The sequence below is a fragment of the Anomaloglossus baeobatrachus genome, chromosome 11 (genome assembly GCF_048569485.1).
Source record: "Anomaloglossus baeobatrachus isolate aAnoBae1 chromosome 11, aAnoBae1.hap1, whole genome shotgun sequence".
In the NCBI taxonomy this organism is placed as follows: Eukaryota; Metazoa; Chordata; class Amphibia; order Anura; family Aromobatidae; genus Anomaloglossus; species Anomaloglossus baeobatrachus.
Window position 1 is genome coordinate 30,056,912 of NC_134363.1, and position 19,381 is coordinate 30,076,292.

Below are 19,381 nucleotides of genomic sequence, written 5' to 3' on the forward strand. Positions count from 1 at the left end.
TGTCCCGTGCTGTTTCGCTCACACTCTGCCCAAGTGCACACACTGCTGTCCCGGATCTCTCAGCTCGACAGACACTCCGGTAAAAACCACTCCGGTCAGCGGATCACGGCAATATTAGTGGAGCTGGGGACACCCTGACCAGACGCCACCTCGGGTGGGGATATGCCCTCCGTACTCTACTTCCTTCGGGCACCCACTATTCAGCCAAGCATACACCGGACCCACACCGGCAGAATAGGCTTTGAGGTTACGTCCACCTCCTCCTCTCTGGTGTCCCTTGATGTTCCGCTCACACTATCGCACTTGCCGCTGCAGATGCTCGCACCCCGCTGACCCGGATCTCTCTCCCCCACACACACTCAGACCTCGCCTAGATATCCGGCCGACTCCTCCTCCCCGGTGGCAACAGCCGTCCCACCCGGCCACTAGGGGGTGCCCTACCACATCACATAAAAACATAAAATTCAACACTTTTAATAATCACAGTGCCGGGTAGCTATGCTAAACAAGTAGGGGGTAGGCCCACCCACTACATGCCTCCCCTCTTAAAAATCCGAGCCTCCCGGCAAGGCTCTAAAACTTTAAACATATTAGCACATAAAAACCTTCTGGGTCAGTCCTCAACAGCGGCACCAGTTCAGCGGCGCTCCCGGTCTTTAGGGACGCTTTATGGCGCAACAGCGCTCCCGGTCTCTGGATAGCGCCCGGAGGCTCAACAGCGCTCCCGGTCTTAGATGTGCGCCCGGAGGCTTCAATAGCGCTCCCGGTCTTTGCTGGAGGTGCCCGGAGGCTTCAATAGCGCTCCCGGTCTTTGCTGAAGGTGCCCGGAGGCTTCAATAGCGCTCCCGGTCTTTGCTGAAGGGCAACAGGCCCGTAAAACTTTTCAACAAAAGCAACTTTCTGCCGGTTTACAACAATTCCGGTCTTCACAGGTGCTGGAGCGAACAGCTTACTCTGGGGGCCAGGCTCTCTTCCATTCTTCCGCTTGAGCCTGGATATAGGCCCCCAGAGATTGTCCTGGCTGGCGGCGGATCCGCCTGAAAGACACCGGAGCGTAGCACGACTCCTCCGGCACAGCTGCTGCAGCACCTCTTGGCGGTGATGGCGTCTCTGCCCGGGACGGTGGTGGTGCGGCGGGCGACGCGTCCAGCATGAAAACTGGTTTGTTGTTGACATTTTGCGTCACCGCCACCACGGTTGGAAGCTTCTCCGGATCGAGGGCTGGCTCTGCCACTGTTTCCGGGGCAGCCGTCGGTACGCGCCGGGGTTGAGGAGGCGCGGCCGGTCTGGTACGGCTCTGTCGTCGCTCTTGCTGCTCCTCCCACGCAATCTCCTCCTGCCACTGCTCCGCTTCCCGGGTGGTGGGCATGCGGGAAACACACACCGCAAACAGACCGCGGCTACCTTTGTCCGGCAAGAAGCTGACTTTCTCGCCCGGCCACAGGGTATGGAGTCGCTTGGGGAGTCCTTCTACGTCCAGGTGAACTCGGTTGTAGAAGTAGTCATCCCCGGTCTCTACTTCACGGATGAATCCATACCCCTCCTGCTGGTTGAACTTAACAACCACCCCGGTCACAAACTGCTGGGCCAGATCCTCTCCACCGGGACCGGACAGCATTTCCCGGACTATGGTCTCAGCCAGGAGCCGTTCCCGGACGGGATCAGGCTTCGGGGGCGGAACACTGGGGCGCGCCTTCTCCGGCGGGGCGATGACTGGGTCCCAGAAGAAGCCCAGATGGTCCTCCTCTAGACGCCCGGCTAACTCCTCGGCCGACTCCGGCGCCGGGACAAATGGTGTGGCGGCGGCGTTAAGCTGCGGGGTGTCCCATGGGAAAACAGCAACCCCCGGACGGCTTGGCATGGGCGGGGTAGCATAGGTCGCCTTCACTTCTGTAATGGTGCTCCCGGTTTGAGCGTCCCATGAGGTCTTCCAAGAGACCTTGTCCGGTCTTGTAGAGCCTCCCGGCCCAATGGGGAGATCCGCTATCGCGGCCTCGTTAGCAGGGGCGAACCGGGGTCGGCCTCGGCCAAGGCTGATGAGGGCCATAGTCGTCGCCAACTCCGCAGGTTGCCCAAAGTTCTCCATCTCGGTTCTCAACGGAATCGCTGGTAATGGCGGTGGTGTCGACGCTGAGACTGGAGGAAGTGGAGGCGGGTCTTCGTTTCCCGCTCTTGAACAAACTCCACCCCCAGCCTTGCGCATCATCTCGACTCCTCCGCTGAGGTACTTTTTTTCCTTTTTCTTCGTCTTTAATGCCCTGGAGCTGGCGCCTCCCCTCTTTGGGCGGAGTACTCTGTCCTTTTTCTTCGGCGCCGGCCAGCCCCAGGCTCTTCTTTTGGCGCCAATTTTCCGCGCCTTCTCTTCCTCACAGATAACGGCCTCCTTGCCGCCATCTTGTACCCGGTCCAACGCTACGGGTACTAGGTTCTCTTCCCACCACGGGACTGGAAATCTTGTATCATGGTCCGGATCTTGTGCTTCAGGCACGACCTGATCTCCAGTCTCTTGGGTCCCTAGCAGGGGACTCGCATCCTGCCGACTACGCCACATGAAGTGACCAGGCAGGGAGGCCTCTGGCTGTGTAGTCGTGGCAGCACTATGGTGCAGGCACATCCCTGGCTTCATCACTTCTCCAGAGTTAAAACAGTGTGTGTCAGTGTCTCCGTTCTCCATTACACAAAAAGACTTCAGGCAGGAGTTGAATGCAATAAAAGAGAACATTTATTCAGCACAGTCCTATAATCCGAACAGCAGACAGTAAAGAAACAGGCAGTTGTAGACTTTCAGTGGAGCTGGGGACACCCTGACCAGACGCCACCTCGGGTGGGAATATGCCCTCCGTACTCTACTTCCTTAGGGCGCCCACGATTCAGCCAAGCATACACCGGACCCACACCGGCAGAATAGGCTCTGAGGTTGCGTCCACCTCCTTATCTCCGGTGTCCCGTGCTGTTTCGCTCACACTCTGCCCAAGTGCACACACTGCTGTCCCGGATCTCTCAGCTCGACAGACACTCCGGTAAAAACCACTCCGGTCAGCGGATCACGGCAATATTAGTGGAGCTGGGGACACCCTGACCAGACGCCACCTCGGGTGGGGATATGCCCTCCGTACTCTACTTCCTTCGGGCACCCACTATTCAGCCAAGCATACACCGGACCCACACCGGCAGAATAGGCTTTGAGGTTACGTCCACCTCCTCCTCTCTGGTGTCCCTTGATGTTCCGCTCACACTATCGCACTTGCCGCTGCAGATGCTCGCACCCCGCTGACCCGGATCTCTCTCCCCCACACACACTCAGACCTCGCCTAGATATCCGGCCGACTCCTCCTCCCCGGTGGCAACAGCCGTCCCACCCGGCCACTAGGGGGTGCCCTACCACATCACATAAAAACATAAAATTCAACACTTTTAATAATCACAGTGCCGGGTAGCTATGCTAAACAAGTAGGGGGTAGGCCCACCCACTACACTGCATTTTCAGTAGAAGCGGCCGGGCAGCGTGAGCTCTGCCCCCTCCAGTCTCTGCACGTGAGTACTGTACACTGTGCTGCCGGCCTCTGCAGGAGACATAACAGGTGAGGGCAGCAGCGCAGGCTGTATATACTCTGCTTCCCTTCCATCGCTCTGTGCAGTCACCGACAGCGTCTGATTGTTTATTTACTGATGTGCGATCATGTGGAGAGGGCTGAGCTGTGGCAGGAAAGTGCATCTGACCTTCTTTACGTTCTATGTTATCTTAATGTAATAATGTATGCTGCTTTGGACACTTTGGGATTTGGTGGTGGGGGGGGGGATGAGGCTGATCAGGTGATTGGGGCCAGCCCACAGAATCAGGCACAATGTGAGCAGAGGGGAGGGAGTGTTTGCAGCAGTTTGATGAAAGCCGCACAGCCAGGTCCTGTATCTAAATCCAGCTAAATTACTGTGCACTGCTCAGCTACATACACAGAAGACCTTGTGCACACGTGGCTTTTTTCATGCGTTTTTCCTTGCTTTTTTAATCTATAAAAGCAAGGAAAAATCATCTCAGCAAAGTCTGAGAATCCTCACTTGCTGTGCCCACGCTGTTTTTTGCAGTTTTTGTTGCTGAAAATAGAAGCAGCGTGTCAGTTTCTGCATTTTTTCCTGCTTTTTAACCAATTGACTTCAATGGAGTCAGTGAAAAATGCAGGAAAAAACGCATGTGTAATGCCCACGTTGAATATTTGTATGTTATATACTTTTTTTGATGTCACTGGGGCTCCCTGCAGCCATTTCCTTATCTCAGTCTTTACTGCAGGACATTGCTTCTGGGAAGTCCCGTGATATCACAAGGTGAATCGAGTTCATGCCTGCGGATCACCGGGGAGTCCTGCAGATCCGCCGCCATGAACTCAGTTCACCTTGTGATGTCACCAGGGTTTCCTGCACCTAGGCCTTGTGGTCTTTACCACGGGACCTTGTTGCAGGGAACTCTGGTGACGGAGGTACCCTGGTTTGTGAGGCGATCCATACCTCAGTAAACCGGGGTCATCATGGTGATTACCTAGGGTTGCCATGGCAGTGATCGGATCCCTGTGATTGCACTACAGGGACCCGATCGCCAGAGAGGGGTAAGCGATGCCTCTCCCTGCCTTCTGAATGTAGCAATCACATTGATTGCAGCATTTAGAGGGTTAAACTTCCGAGAGCGGCGCGGGTACTGCTCCTGGCAGCGAGAGCCAGGACCTGGCGACCGCGGGGGTACAGCGCTTGAACCCCCATGATTGCCATGACTAAAAAACGCTCAAAAAGAAGTAGGTGAAAAAACACGCAAACGCAATAAAAAATGCTCATTTTTTTCAGTTGCTTTTTTTTGTTCCAAACATGCGTTTTTATGTGCAGATTTTCTGCACATAAAAACGCAATGTGAGCACATGGCCTAAAGTAGATTTGATGCAGTATGTCCTGGGAGGGTGCTTTAACTTTACAATACGTGAGGTGACTTCAGAAGCCTATAGTTGGTGGTTGGGGTGAGGAGAGCAGGCAGGGGAGTAACGATCACAAACGTAGAGAAACGTAGAGATTGTTTCCAGGCCCAAAGGTACAGGGGACCAGCCAACCCCAGCTCCTACTTCAGCTGGATGAGCGTCTGAGGGCGCACATCCAGCTGAAATGCATCACAGCACATTGACCCGCTGGGTCCCTGCACTGCTATACCCGCTGCCGGGCAAACAGTGGCTGGCAGCTGACGTCCATACCGTGACTGGGGGCAGAGCATGGTAGTACCGTCATGCTCTATAGGACACACTCTGATGTCAACTGCAGGCCACTCCGCGCTCGCTACAGAGGACACTTGGTGATGTGGGAGCAGAGGCAAGATGAGTAGAATTTTTTTAAAACTATTTATATTTTTTTAATTATGCATTAGAGACAGGACAGGATTTAAAACGCTACAGGTGCCCATTCATCTGACCAACGTCCGGAGGGGGGCCCAGGTCCAACTTTCGCACCGGGGCCCATCACACTCTAGTTACGCCACTGATTTTGGCCCACTCTTCTTCCAGTCTCTTCCACTCTTTGACTGTTGTGGGTTTCTTGGCCATAGCTTTGTCCCCAAGGATTTTCGATAGGTTTTCTATTGGGTTTTGATCAGGACTCTGGGTGGCCATTTAATTGTTTCAATGTTTTCTATTTCAAGGACCTGCTTTACCCGTTTTGCTGTGTGACAGGTGGCATTGTCCGGCATGAAAATTGCTGCTGATTGAGTGATGAACACAAGTAAGGAGCCACGTGCTGTTGAAGAAAGTTCTGATCTGCACTTGCATTCACTCTGCCATGTAGGTGTATGAGAGGTCCAACTCCGGCTGCAGAAACCATTCCCCAAACCATGACACTTCCTCCACCGTCTGTCACTGACTTATTAATACACTTTGGGTTCAGTCTTTCCCCAGTTTGTTGATGAACATAATGTTTCCCATCAGACCCAAATAACTTAAACTTGCTTTCATCCCAAAAATGAACTGTGGGCCACGTCTCTTCTGTCCACACAACATGCTCCTCACCAAAGGTGAGTCTAGCTTTTTGATTCTTTCTGCTAATGTGAGGTTTGGTTACTGCAGAGTGGTTTTTCAGTCTAAATGCTCTTAAACGTTGTGACATTGTATGACAAGACATATCCTTACCATGTTCAGTGCTTAACTGGCAAGCAATTCTACCTGCAGTAGTGAAACAATTACCCATAGAGATTCTCCGCATTATCCTGTCCACTCTTGCATCTGTCTTTTGAGGGCATCCAGCCTTATTGGGGGACTTGAAAGAGTTTGTGATGTTGTAAAGATGCAATATTCTCAAAATCACAGACTTGGAATGACAAACGTCTCTTGCAATGGCTGATAGGGTTACCCCTTTGGTCTTCATCTGGACAACCTGCTGCCGGTGGGTTTCAGTCATTTTTGAACTGCAAAGTCAGTGCAAACTGGAAAGTTAGGCTACCATTTACATAGGATTTGCCAGACTATTAAGGAAATTAGGACCAGGTGCCAGGTTAACACCAATAACCTGCAGGTATCTGAAAGTGTTCTCTAATTTTGGTCAGTGTTCTTTTTCATTTATCTCATTTACATTTTTATTATTTGCTTTTGAAAAAAAACACAATAATTTATGAAATAAGCTTAAAATACTGTGAGTTTCCTCATGTTAGGATATAATCACGAGACTTTTAAATTCCATTAAGAAAACAAAAAAAGGGACCTAGTGTGGAGAACCCACACCAGGTTAGCAGCAGCTCAAAGATACATGATAAGAAGGAGGAACTAGAGCAAATTGCTGAAAATAAATCAATATTTATTGAAGATCAAGATCATTAAAGTGCACAGTGCAATACATAATGATACATAATATTAGACATATGAGAGAAGGATGGGGGACATGATGTACACAAAAACACAAATGCCGGGTATGGACACAGCCTACTCTCCCCCATGATGAAGCGGCCAGCAAACTGCTAAAGCGCCGCGAAACGTGCGTCAGGCCTACCAGCACCGATCTCAGGTAAATGTCTCCCCACGGGCACTTTGCCCTGCTCCTGTCAGACACTTTATACATTTCCAGGTATCAATATTTATCCATCTAGTTAACTTCTTCAGGGTTTATCCCCTTAATTGTTACATCTTATTTGTCCAGGGAACCCCTGATCCCTCACAGGGTTCTATTTTTTTCCTCACTGGGCTTACCCTTACTCAACGGGCATATAACAACCATATTGGTATTATACCACACCCATTGGTACTACACTATACCATATTGGTACTTCTTTTTAATCAATTATCTGATTTATAGTCCATTTTCCTACAGGGTTTACCCCTGTTACTCTGGCCCATTCTACCTTCTTATGATCTCCTGATTTACCCCTGTTTAAGGGCATATAATAACCTTGTTGTTTTTCCAACCATAGTAGCCACATTTTCTTTACAAGGTTTACCCCTGTTTTTGAAACCAGACACATGGTTTATTTGTCTACATACCTTACTTTTTGTTAACTAAACCCCTGGTGTTTGGCTCATTTACCTACAGGGTTTACCCCTGTTATATAAGCATCTGCTCTAACGAGTTATTCCTCTACAGGGTTTATTTTTTGCTACATTGGTAATTTAACCACCTGCTTAGAGATTCTCTGACTTCCACCTGGTTTCCATTTCTAGTGTCAGGCTATATGTGAGCCCTCACGTTATGAACATTTTTCCTGTGTCCGTACCCGGCATTTGTGTTTTTGTGTACATCATGTCCCCCATTCTTCTCTCATATGTCTAATATTATGTATCATTATGTATTGCACTGTGCACTTTAATGATCTTGATATTGATAGATATTGATTTATTTTCAGCAATGTGCTCTAGTTCCTCCTTATTAGGTTTTAATCACATAGGACGACCCAATGACAGTAACATTTAGGAAATAGTGTGTTGCTCTGTAATTTTGACCTCCAGTATATATATATATATATATATATATATATATATATATACAGTACAGACCAAAAGTTTGGACACACCTCATTCAAAGAGTTTTCTTTATTTTCATGACTCTAAAAATTGTAGATTCCCATTGAAGACATCAAAACTATGAATTAAAACATGTGGAATGAAATACTTATTTTCAGTTGTTTCACACTTTTTTTATGTCTTACATTCTAGGTTTGTCAAAGTAGCCACCTTTTGCTTTGATTACTGCTTTGCACATTCTTGGCATTTTCTTGATGAGCTTCAAGAAGTAGTCACCGGAAATGGTTTTCCAACAGTCTTGAAGGAGTTCCCAGAGATGCTTAGCACTTGTTGGCCCTTTTGCTTTCACTCTGCGGTCCAGCTCACCCCAAACCATCTCGATTGGGTTCAGGTCTGGTGACTGTGGAGGCCAGATCATCTGGTGTAGCAACTCAACACTCTCCTTCTTAGCCAGATAGCCCTTACACAGCCTGGAGGTGTGTTTGGGGTCATTGTCCTGTTGAAAAATAAATGAGGCAACAGATAACACCCTGAAACTCAATGTTCCATCATCATCATCGATGATCCATCTTCTCCTTGTCAGCCATTGAGAGTATAAAAATCACTGCACCATTCTCTGAGTAAAGACTCCTGTAGTGAGAAGTCTCAGAAGTACGAAATTGGAATATTAATCAGAAACAGAAAAAAATGAAGCCTGTCATAATCAGCATCTTCCTCTTACCGTCTCACTTCATATTGGTAAGTCTGTTTAGAGGTTAAATTGTAATTTTTGATATGTAGTTTGCCCAATTATAGCATAAAAAGTGCTGTTATTGAACATTAAGTAAAGAGTTTGATGTATTGATATTCTAAACAGGGTATAGTAGATTTCTTACTAAATATGTTTTTCTGAGAAACAATGTATTTGATCACAAAACAGGTATAGTTCAAAGTAATTTTATACAAAAAACTTCTGCTCCATGCAATGAGCTCAGACACAATACAAATTAGAAGTTCACTCTCCACCAAAGGTTTCTATGTTTGTCCTACAAAAAGTAATATAGACCCGTTGAAGATGATTTTAGTCCTGATTAGGCTTTAAGATCTTTATTTACATTTTATAATCCAATAACCAATATTTTATATATAATAATTCTATTATTGGGAGGTGTGTAGGTACCCATGGCAGTACCATGTCTAAACCTCACTATTTTTCAAAATGTCAGCTCCATGGAATGAGCTCAGACACAATAAAATTAGTTCACTCTCTGCCAAAGAATTCTGTTTGTCCTGCAAGAAGTAATGTAGACCTAGTGAAGATGATTTTAGTCTGTAACTTTTTTTTACATTTTTTAATCCAATGTCCACTATTTTCTTTGTATTGGACAGATATTGATGTAATTTAAGGTTTCATATTGCAATTAATTGAATTATTTTATTCACATTATGCCAGCTTAAGTTTTATTTCCCCACTAAGTGATGAAGCTTCAAAATATAACACTATACACCATGGTCTGATAATATTTTCCAAACCAAATGAAGCTACAGAAATCAAATCAATATTAAAAATTATTAATTAATAATTTTTAATATTGATTTGATTTCTATAGCTTCATTTGGTTTGGAAAATATTATCAGACCATGGTGTATAGAATTAGTTGAATTCTGCCTGTGAACATGAGGTAAATTTATTATTGTGAGGAGTGTACGTGCCCATGGCGGTACCTCACTATTTTTCAAAAGTTTAAAAAACTATCTTGCCACTCCTATTTTGAATTTTTATTTTCTATGTGTGCTTGTATTTTTCAATCTCTCTTCCTCTGGTAGCTAATAAATTATGTGTTTTAATCCTAGCTGCCGGCATCAAATGCTATCACTGTCATAAAAGGAACTCAGATACTTGTGAGCAAGAAGTAAAAGAATATCCTGAGGGCGAGCAATGTTTAACAATTTGTGAGGATTATAAAAATAGTAAGTATAAATTTATAATTGATAAACTTTCTGCAATATTTTCTGGTTTTGTGAGACATCCAATTGTGGACTAACTTATCTTCTTATTTCTTTGTATAAAGAGGCCAGTAATGTTCTTTTGCCTTTTAACAATTTTTTTAATGCATTTATTTACACGATGTTGTTGTTTTTATGATGTGCAATTATGCTTTAATTTTTTTTATAAAGCTATTTACATTTTAATGTGCAAAATTATTTTTTCAGATGGAACTTACCACTCAATATACAAATGAATAAAAAAGCTGTGGATAAACAAGCGCCAATAGGGTCTTACCCAACAAAATGTAGGGAGGGGAGGGGGGAGTAATGCTACTCACCAGATGTGGTTGTGAAAGACACAACCACTATATCAGCATGAATAATCGATCCACGGCTGCAGCCACCCAGTGGCAGATAACAGAAGACAATAGAAGTTGGTGTTTGATGCCGCGCCAAAGGATCACTAGTTCAGATAGTCAGACCAATGTCACTTTATTTTCATCCAGGTCTACGCGTTTCAGGAGCACCTGCTCCCTTCCTCAGGACCGTCAGTATACAAATAACATCAAATCTGTCTTACAAAGGATCAGACATACAATAAATAGTCATAGTGACGTCATAGGGCCATCCCTCTATGGATGTTGTGAGAGTCACAACACCTCATGAAGCATAGAAGTCAGTGGAGACAGCTGCGGACCCATAACAATGAGATAGAAGTTTCATAAAGAAGTCGAGGATCAGCGCCGCGCTTATCACCATTCAATACAAAGGATAATTTTCCAAGTCATTTATTAAGGAAGCATGAACAAGTCTACGCGTTTCAGGGGTCTCTGCCCCCTTCCTGGGTGGAGATGAGCTCCAGGAATCTGAGGCACAGGAATCAGGAAATGTTGACAGGTAGCAGAGAAGCCCCTAGCAGAGCAAGAACCGGCTGGGAAGTAGTCAGTCCTAATAGCGTCAGGAAGCTTGAATACAGACAGGCTGCAAACAGGATTTAGAAGCCTTCATGTCTTCTGTTATTCACTCAATATACAAGGGAGGCTCATATAATGTTCCTTGTGATGAGACTCCTTATGGATGGGTAAACAGTGATTTCTCTCTCGTGGTTAGCACAAAGTGTTGTGATACAGACTACTGTAATGACAAATTCTATGAAAGTAAGTGCTTCAGAAAGTAACTTTTAATATAGAAATATGTTTGAGTGACAAATCAATTCTGATAGCTTGCTAAAGGGAACCTGACAGCTGATAAATGGTCCCCGATTCCTGGTCAGTTCCCACATTGCTCTGCAATGATGTTCTAAATAGCTTGCACAAGATCGTGCAGCTGTGTCAATGGGTAGCTGACTGTCAGACACAGCCAGACTTCCAAAAGGGAGAATAAATTTTATTACCTTCTGTACCCTCTTAATCTCTGTATTCACAATCCTAAACCATCATTTGTGTATCCAGATTAGGAGGCACTATCCACGTTTCCTTCTTTGAACCCAGTGAACTTATGATCACTAAATTTAACGAGGCAATCAGAGCTGCTGAGTTCCAGGAGTCCCAATCACCTTTGCTAAATTCCCCTGTGAATGGTGCTAATATACCGGTCCCAGTTATAAGGGAAATCAGAAATAAAAAGAATGTATCAATAAGATGACTTAAGACCTTATGGGGGGCACTGTCTATAATAATAATATGAACCAACAACTACATATGCAATTGCATAAAAAAAAAAAAATTCTTTATTAAGTAGATAAAAATTTTTTATTTTTTTTTTCAAATTACAAGGAATGTCTCAAAAACAGTCCCCTCAAGAAAGGGCAGATAGCATATTGGGAACACCTAGCCAAAACCCCCAATGCATAATAGTTAGAATTAAATAAAGCTGGACCAACCAATGATAATATATATATATATATATATATATATATATATATATATATATAGTGTATGTGTATGTAATTACATGTTAAACAGCCTCATAAGGTAAAAACACAAGTGTGTCTAAAATGTGTCAAACAGAAGTCACATCATGATCACATAACAGGGAGTAGAGGTCCAAACATAGTCTAAAATATTTAAAACAATACAATTTATGTAAGACATCAGTGCTCAGACATAGAACTGAGTAGAAACACAATGAAGACCCAATGAAGCTGGATTGTGCCTAGCAGGTGCAATAGCCTGAAAACCTCTGGGTAACCTTTAGACAAAGGAGCTGCTTGTAGTGGATATATACCACGTGAAGATATATGAAGGATGTTGGGATTAAGGAATCAGGAAAAACTACAGTGCTGTAGTTTTTCCTGATTCCATACTCTAAAAGAGGTAATGACGTCCCACGTACCCAACGCACATTTTGCATTAGCAATGCTTCTTCCAGGAGTATAATCATAAAAATAATAATTTTTATTTATATAGCGGTAGTATTTTGTAATAGTGCAGGTGTGATGTCAGGAGAAGATGTGTACAGTTGGGTGTCATCAGCATAGAGATGGTACTGGAAACCAAATCTGCTGATGGTTTGTCCAATAGGGGCAGAGTATAGAGAGAAAAGGCGGGGGCTGAGGACTGAACATTGAGGAACATCGACCATTAGGGGGAGAGGAGAGGAAGAGGAGCTGGCAAAAGATACAGTGAAGGAGCAGTGAGAAAGATAAAGAGGTGAACCAAGAGAGAGTGGTGTTCTTGACCCCAAAAGAGCGGAGCATAGTGAGGAGGAGCTCATGATCCAGGGTATCAAATGCGGCAGAGAGATCCAGGAGGATCAGCAGGGAGTAGTGACCATTAGATTTAACTGTAAGTAGATCATTAGACACTTTAGTAACTGCAGTTTCAGTAGAATGTAAGCAGCGGAAACCGGATTGTAGAGGGTCAAGGAGAGAGTTATCTGACAGATAGCGGATTAGACGGGAGTGGACCAGGTCTATAAAATAAATGGGAAAAAAGCATAAATAATTAAAGGAAAAACAAAAAGAAGATACACTGTCAGTCTGAATTTCTGTTTCTAGAAAATTAAGTCCAATATATAAAAATAATTTCTAGAGAAAGGGCATTACAATGTGAAATTTTTCAAGAGTCTTTTGTAGTCATTAAATAAATAAAATATATATACAGTGGAACCTTGGTTAACGAGAACAATCTGTTCTGGGAGTGTGCTACTGTAAACCAAGTTACTCGTCTAGCAAAGCAAAATTTCCCATAGGAAATAATGCAAGCTCAGACAATTCGTTCCACAACTTGTACAATGTCCCATCCTGGTCCCCTATTGTGCCATTCCACACATGTACAAACACACACAAACACATACAAACACATGCACATACAGGCAAGGTACACATATTATGCTCACCTTACCTTCCGTTCCATTGCCGGCCTTCCGGTTCTCGTAGTTCGCCGGTACAGGATGTATATCGGGTAACCATCGCGACCGATGCCGCAAATTCCGCTGCCAGAGTGCTGACGTCAAAGACAGGAGTTGCTTGCCTCTGATTGGTCAGCGCACTGCCTTTGAGAAGCGGCTGACAGCGGACGTTTCTCCATCATCGCGATAGTTACCCGATACACATAATGTACCGGCGAACTACAAGAAACAGGAGGCCGGCGAGGGAACGGAAGGTAAGGTGAGCATAATATGTATGTGTGTGTGAGGTAAATCCGGAGATATGACGATAAATCATGATATTCAAGTATGTCAGGAAGCCCCCTCCTGGTGTCACCCCCCCTTTCCTTCACACAACTGGTTTAGCAACAAATCCCATGGCCATGTCCTGTGATATGGAAATGAGGTGGTGTAGGGACAATGGACACAGGATGACTCCCTGCCGTGACCCTGTAGTGGGAGCTGCTATCTAATTAGCAAGGCTATGGAAATAGCCAGACAGAACGACTCCAGTAAAAAATGGTTCATATCTCGCAAGCCATATTTCCGATAAATATGGCAACCATAAAAATGGTGTCTCCGCATGTGGACGATGCCGGCACCCCCTTTTTATGGGAGCAGGACATTGGGAAATGCCCCAGGCGTGATATCAGCCAATGGGGAACTGGCAGACAGGTCATGAGTCCCCTCGTTCTGTAGCTAAATTCATAACTGTCACAATGAGAGCATTGGCATCCGCCTACGACGCTCCCAGGCAAAGTTATGGCCATATTCCATGTTGTGGATTTTGTCCATAACTCCAGCCAGGGGTGGGGCAGTGCTCCCTGTGAGGTCACTAAGGTAGGAGGGGACCTGGATGTGCCCAGGTTGATAACCCTACTTCGGCCATTTTCCAGTGTTGTTCTGCTCGGGGGCCTGGTTGGGAAAGACCTGTGAGGGAGTTCCTGGAAACCTGGTCTACAGCGCCCCCCTGTGGCCAGACGCAACAAGGTAACTGCTGGAACTGTGTATGCCTGTTTGTAACCCATGCTTTGATTGTAACTGTACTCTGACATATGTATATTCTGTAGATTCCCTATTGTATATATTGTAGTTCTAGTGTGCTTTAGGCTGATTAAATTATATAATTAATCTTGGGCTGTTCTGTTATCTCGATCTTGAATCCCACGTCTGTGTGTTCGGCTAATAGTTACCGTGAAGCGGTTGGTGGCAGCGAGTTTGTGCCAAGGATTATTGTGGGGAGGCCAGTGAGATTCGGGGAGATTTTATATATTCCGCCCGCGGAGGTCGGGGGAATATATACCCTACTCTCACCGGGGACCCTTCAATAATCGGCATAAGTAGTATAGCGGCCTCCTTGCTTATTGTCGGGCAATTCCATAATTGGCCTGACTATAAGAGGGGCGCTAGAGAGCGCATCACGTGCTCTGTCGGTCGGGAGGTATAAAGGAGGGGTGACCCCCCACTTGTTACCCCCCGATTGTGACGTACTGGTAGCCAGCGCGGGGGATTTCTGAGTGACCCCCCCCGGTGGTTTGTGACATATTGGTGGCAAGCGGTGGGATCGAGATAATAGTGTGTGTGAGTGTGAGACCCATACTCCCAGACACTAAAGACTGCCTGCAGCAGCTGTGGCTGCTGGGGTCTTCAGACTAGCTCAACACTAGAGTGTCAGAGTGCAGATACTGTAAGGTGTGTGGAGGCATCAGGTGTCAGTTCTGTGTCAGTGACCAAAAGTCTGCAAGAATGGCTGATGGCACCAGGAGCAGAGCTATGCAACTGGCCAATGCTAAGGCAGGAGCCGAAGAGAGGGAGGACGGTGCTGTGGACAGCAATGAGGAGGTTGCCCACGAGTCCTCCAGGAGCTCGACGCCAGAAAACCGTTCTGCCGAGGACATTGCGCAACCTGGCACTGCTGGACAAGATGAGGAGGAGCTCACCCAAGGTTCCTCAACGAGCCAGATGCCAGCCCTCCGCTCGGAAAGGGACAGTGAATCGCCTAGCTCTGCAGCGTGCCGCAGATCACCACGTGCCATTCCACCGAGCCTGGGAGGCTCGGATAGCCTTCTTCAAATGGCTATGGCCCTTCTCCAGGCTGGAGACCAGAAGGGCTACAAGGAACTCCTGGCAGAGCGCAGGGCAGAGCGGCAGGCAGCGCGTGACGCTGAGGCTGCGGAGCGGCACGCAGAGCGTGAGGCTGCGGAGCGAGAGCGGCAGGCAGCGCGTGAAGAGCGAGAGCGAGAGCGACAGGCAGACCGTGACTACCAGCTGCAGCTAGCTCAGCTCCGGCCCTCATCAGCCACACGTGACCTTCGAGACACCAAACTTCCAAAGGTCCGTGTTGAGGACTTCCCAGTGCTGGAGAAGGATGGAGACTTGGACTCTTTCTTGACTGCTTTTGAACGGACTTGCTTGCAGCACCAGCTGGACAAGGACCAGTGGGCCAAATACCTGACCCCCCGTTTAAGGGGTAAGGCCCTGGATATCCTTGGGGGACTTGCCTGCTGAGGCAGATCAGGGCTACGACACCATCAAGCGGGCCCTGATCCAACAGTACAACCTCACTCCGGAGTCCTACCGCAAGAAGTTCCGGACCCTGCAGAAGGGACCAAAGGACTCCTGGGCTGACCACCGGCGGGCCCTTGCCCGAGCTGCCGACCACTGGACCCAAGGCCTGCAGCTTTCCACCGGACCAGAGATCCTGGACTTGGTCATCACGGAGCAACTCTTGTGGAACTGCCCTGAGGATCTCCGCCAGTTCATCCGAGACCAGAAGCCAAAGGGGTCCACGGCTACAGCTGCCCTGGCCGATGACTACACCAACAATCGGGCTCCGGAAGCCAGGAGAGCAGCCACCAGCAGCACCTGGAGAGGGGGTAAGATGAATTCTGCGACTGCCCCACCTGCCCCTAGACTGCAGGGGGTGTCCCCCTCAACTCCCCTCTCCAGGCCCGTGGCGGAACCAAGACGGTGCCACCAGTGCAACCTACCTGGACACTTCAAGGCCATGTGCCCTCAGCGTCCCAAGGCCCCGGCTCCGTCCCCGTCCCAAGGGCCGCCCAAGGTGTATTGTGTGGGTGGGGGTGGTGGTAGGTCCCTGGACAGCTTCCAACCTGTCACCGTCGGCCGGTCTGTGACCATAGGACTGCGAGACAGCGCCTCGGAGGTGACTCTGGTGCGGCCTGAGATGGTGTCCCCCCAAGACTTGATCCCTGGAAAAACCCTCGCTGTCTCCGGGATTGGAGGCATTGACCCGGCGCTGCCTGTTGCTGGCATTTATGTGGACTGGGGCGCAGGGCGGGGGGTGAGGGAGGTGGGGGTAACTGATCGGATCCCTGCAAACGTGCTACTTGGGACAGATTTGGGGCAGATAACCTCCCAGTTTGGGCCCCAACCAAGGGCTGAACCTTCAGCCAGTAATGACATGCCTCCGGACAATGTTAATGTGTTATCTATGAATGATGTAAGGGAGGAGGGAGTGAACTCTGATATTTCTGCTTGCATAGACACCATAGACACACACTCAGCTGCAGCTGTGACAGGGGAGGGGGTCAGAGAAAGGTGTGACAATGCCTCTACAAGTAATCAGCCTGTGAGCTGGGATCTGTTGCCCTCTGCAGGGATAAGCAGAGAGCAGGGTGCTGCAGGGGGAGGACCAGTGTGTGGGGTGGGGGCTACCACAGCAAATGTGGGGTCCCCAGAGATTTCACAGCGGGGTTCTGTTGCTGCAGGAGGGGAACAGGCAGGTGAGATTGGGGCCGGTCCAGGAGCGGAAGTGCTCCCAGGTAAGATCTCGGTGCATGGTTCCCCCACAACCGGGGTGTCAGGAAGCCAGGTAGGTCTGCCTGAACCGGCGACTTGGTCAGGAACGGAGGAGGAGCAGGCACGACCCACGGTCGCAGCGGCTGTGGCCGCTGTCACCCGCAGTGGGAGTGCTGGAAGCCAAGGGGCCTCCCGGAGGTCCGATAGCTCTTCCCCTTCTGACCAAGTGGCAGCCGAGTCAGGTGGAGGCCAGGACACAGGTCCCGGGGTACTGACCGAAGATGTGACAGTCTCGTCGATTCTGGCCGCATCTAGTCAGGGGTTTCAGGCAGCGTTAGAAGCTGACGACAGCCTGAAAGCTCTTAAGGAGCAGGCGGCCCAGCCTCCCTCGGACTCGGACCCGGAGCGAGTGGTCTGGGACCAAGGACGGCTGTACCGGGCCACGGTCCAGCAGGGTTCACCGGAGGCGTGGCCCAGGGACCGACAGTTGGTGGTACCCTATCCGTTCCGGACGGAGTTGTTGCGGATCGCACATGAGATTCCGATGGCCGGACACCTAGGGATCGCTAAGACCAAGGCCAGGTTAAACCAGCATTTCTACTGGCCAAAAATGGGGGCCGATGTGGCTGCCTACTGCCGTTCGTGTGAAACCTGTCAGAGAGTGGGGAAGGCGGGGCCACACCCCAAAGCCCCACTAGTATCTCTGCCAATCATCGATGAGCCTTTCAGGAGGGTGGCTGTGGATCTGGTCGGCCCGCTGGCCATCCCCAGCAGCTCCGGGAAACGCTTCATACTGACGGTAGTGGACTATGCCACCCGGTACCCAGAAGCAGTGGCCTTGTCGTCCATTCGGGCTGACAAGGTGGCCACCGCATTGCTGGAGATTTTCTCCCGAGTGGGTTTTCCCCAGGAAATGCTCACTGACCGGGGGACCCAATTCATGTCCCAGCTGATGGAGGCCCTCTGTAAGCAGGTCCAGGTGCGACATCTGGTGGCCAGCCCGTACCATCCACAGACTAATGGCCTGTGCGAGCGGTTCAATGGCACCTTAAAGCAGATGCTTAAGATGTTGGTCGACTCCCATGGGCGTGACTGGGAGCGGTATCTCCCACACCTGTTATTTGCTTACCGGGAGGTTCCACAGGCCTCAACAGGATTCTCACCGTTTGAGCTCCTGTACGGGCGACGTGTGCGGGGCCCCCTGGCTCTGGTGAAAGAGGCTTGGGAAGGGGATTTGGCCACCCCTGGAGTGTCGGTTATCGAGTATGTCATGCGCTTCCGGGACAAAATGCAGGCCTTGACGCAACTGGTACACGACAATATGGCTCAAGCCCAGGCCGATCAGAAGCGTTGGTACGACCAGAACGCTTGTGAGAGGACCTACCAAGTGGGTCAAAAGGTGTGGGTACTGGTCCCCGTACCACAGGACAAGCTTCAGGCAGCCTGGGAAGGCCCATACCTCGTGTACCAGCAGCTCAACCCTGTGACGTACCTGGTCACCCTGGACCCTGCCCGTGGAAGGCGGAAGCCCTTCCATGTGAACATGATGAAGGCACATCATGAGCGGGAGGCATGTGCGCTCCCCGTGTGCAACCTGCCCGAGGAGGGAGAAGCGGAAACCCTCTTGGATATGCTAGCCCAGGTTAGGGCAGGCGGATCCATTGAGGATGTGGAGGTTGGCCACCAGCTCTTGGAGGACCAACGGTCCCAGCTGTGGGCCACCCTACACCCCTTCCGGGGGTTGTTTACCAACCAGCCCGGAAGGACTGACTTGGCTGTCCATCACGTGGACACTGGGGATCATCCCCCGATCCGGCGTTCAGCATATCGGGTCTCCCTGGAGGTGCAGCAACACATGCGCCAGGAGATTGACGAGATGCTGAAGCTGGGGGTGATCCAGGCATCCAACAGCGCTTGGGCCTCGCCTGTAGTCCTCGTCCCTAAGAAGGACCGAACCACTCGGTTCTGCGTGGACTACAGGGGGCTCAATGCGGTCACGGTCGCCGATGCGTACCCAATGCCACGCATCGATGACCTGCTCGATCAGTTGGCCGGGGCTCAGTACCTGACCATCATGGATCTGAGCCGGGGATATTGGCAGATCCCCCTGACTCGCAAGGCCAGGGAACGCTCTGCCTTTATTACCCCATTTGGACTGTACGAGTCCACGGTGATGCCATTCGGGATGAGGAATGCCCCTGCCACTTTCCAGCGGATGGTCAACACCCTGCTCAAGGGACTTGAAGGGTACGCGGCCGCGTACCTGGATGACATTGCCGTCTTCAGTCCCACCTGGGAGGACCACCTAGAGCATC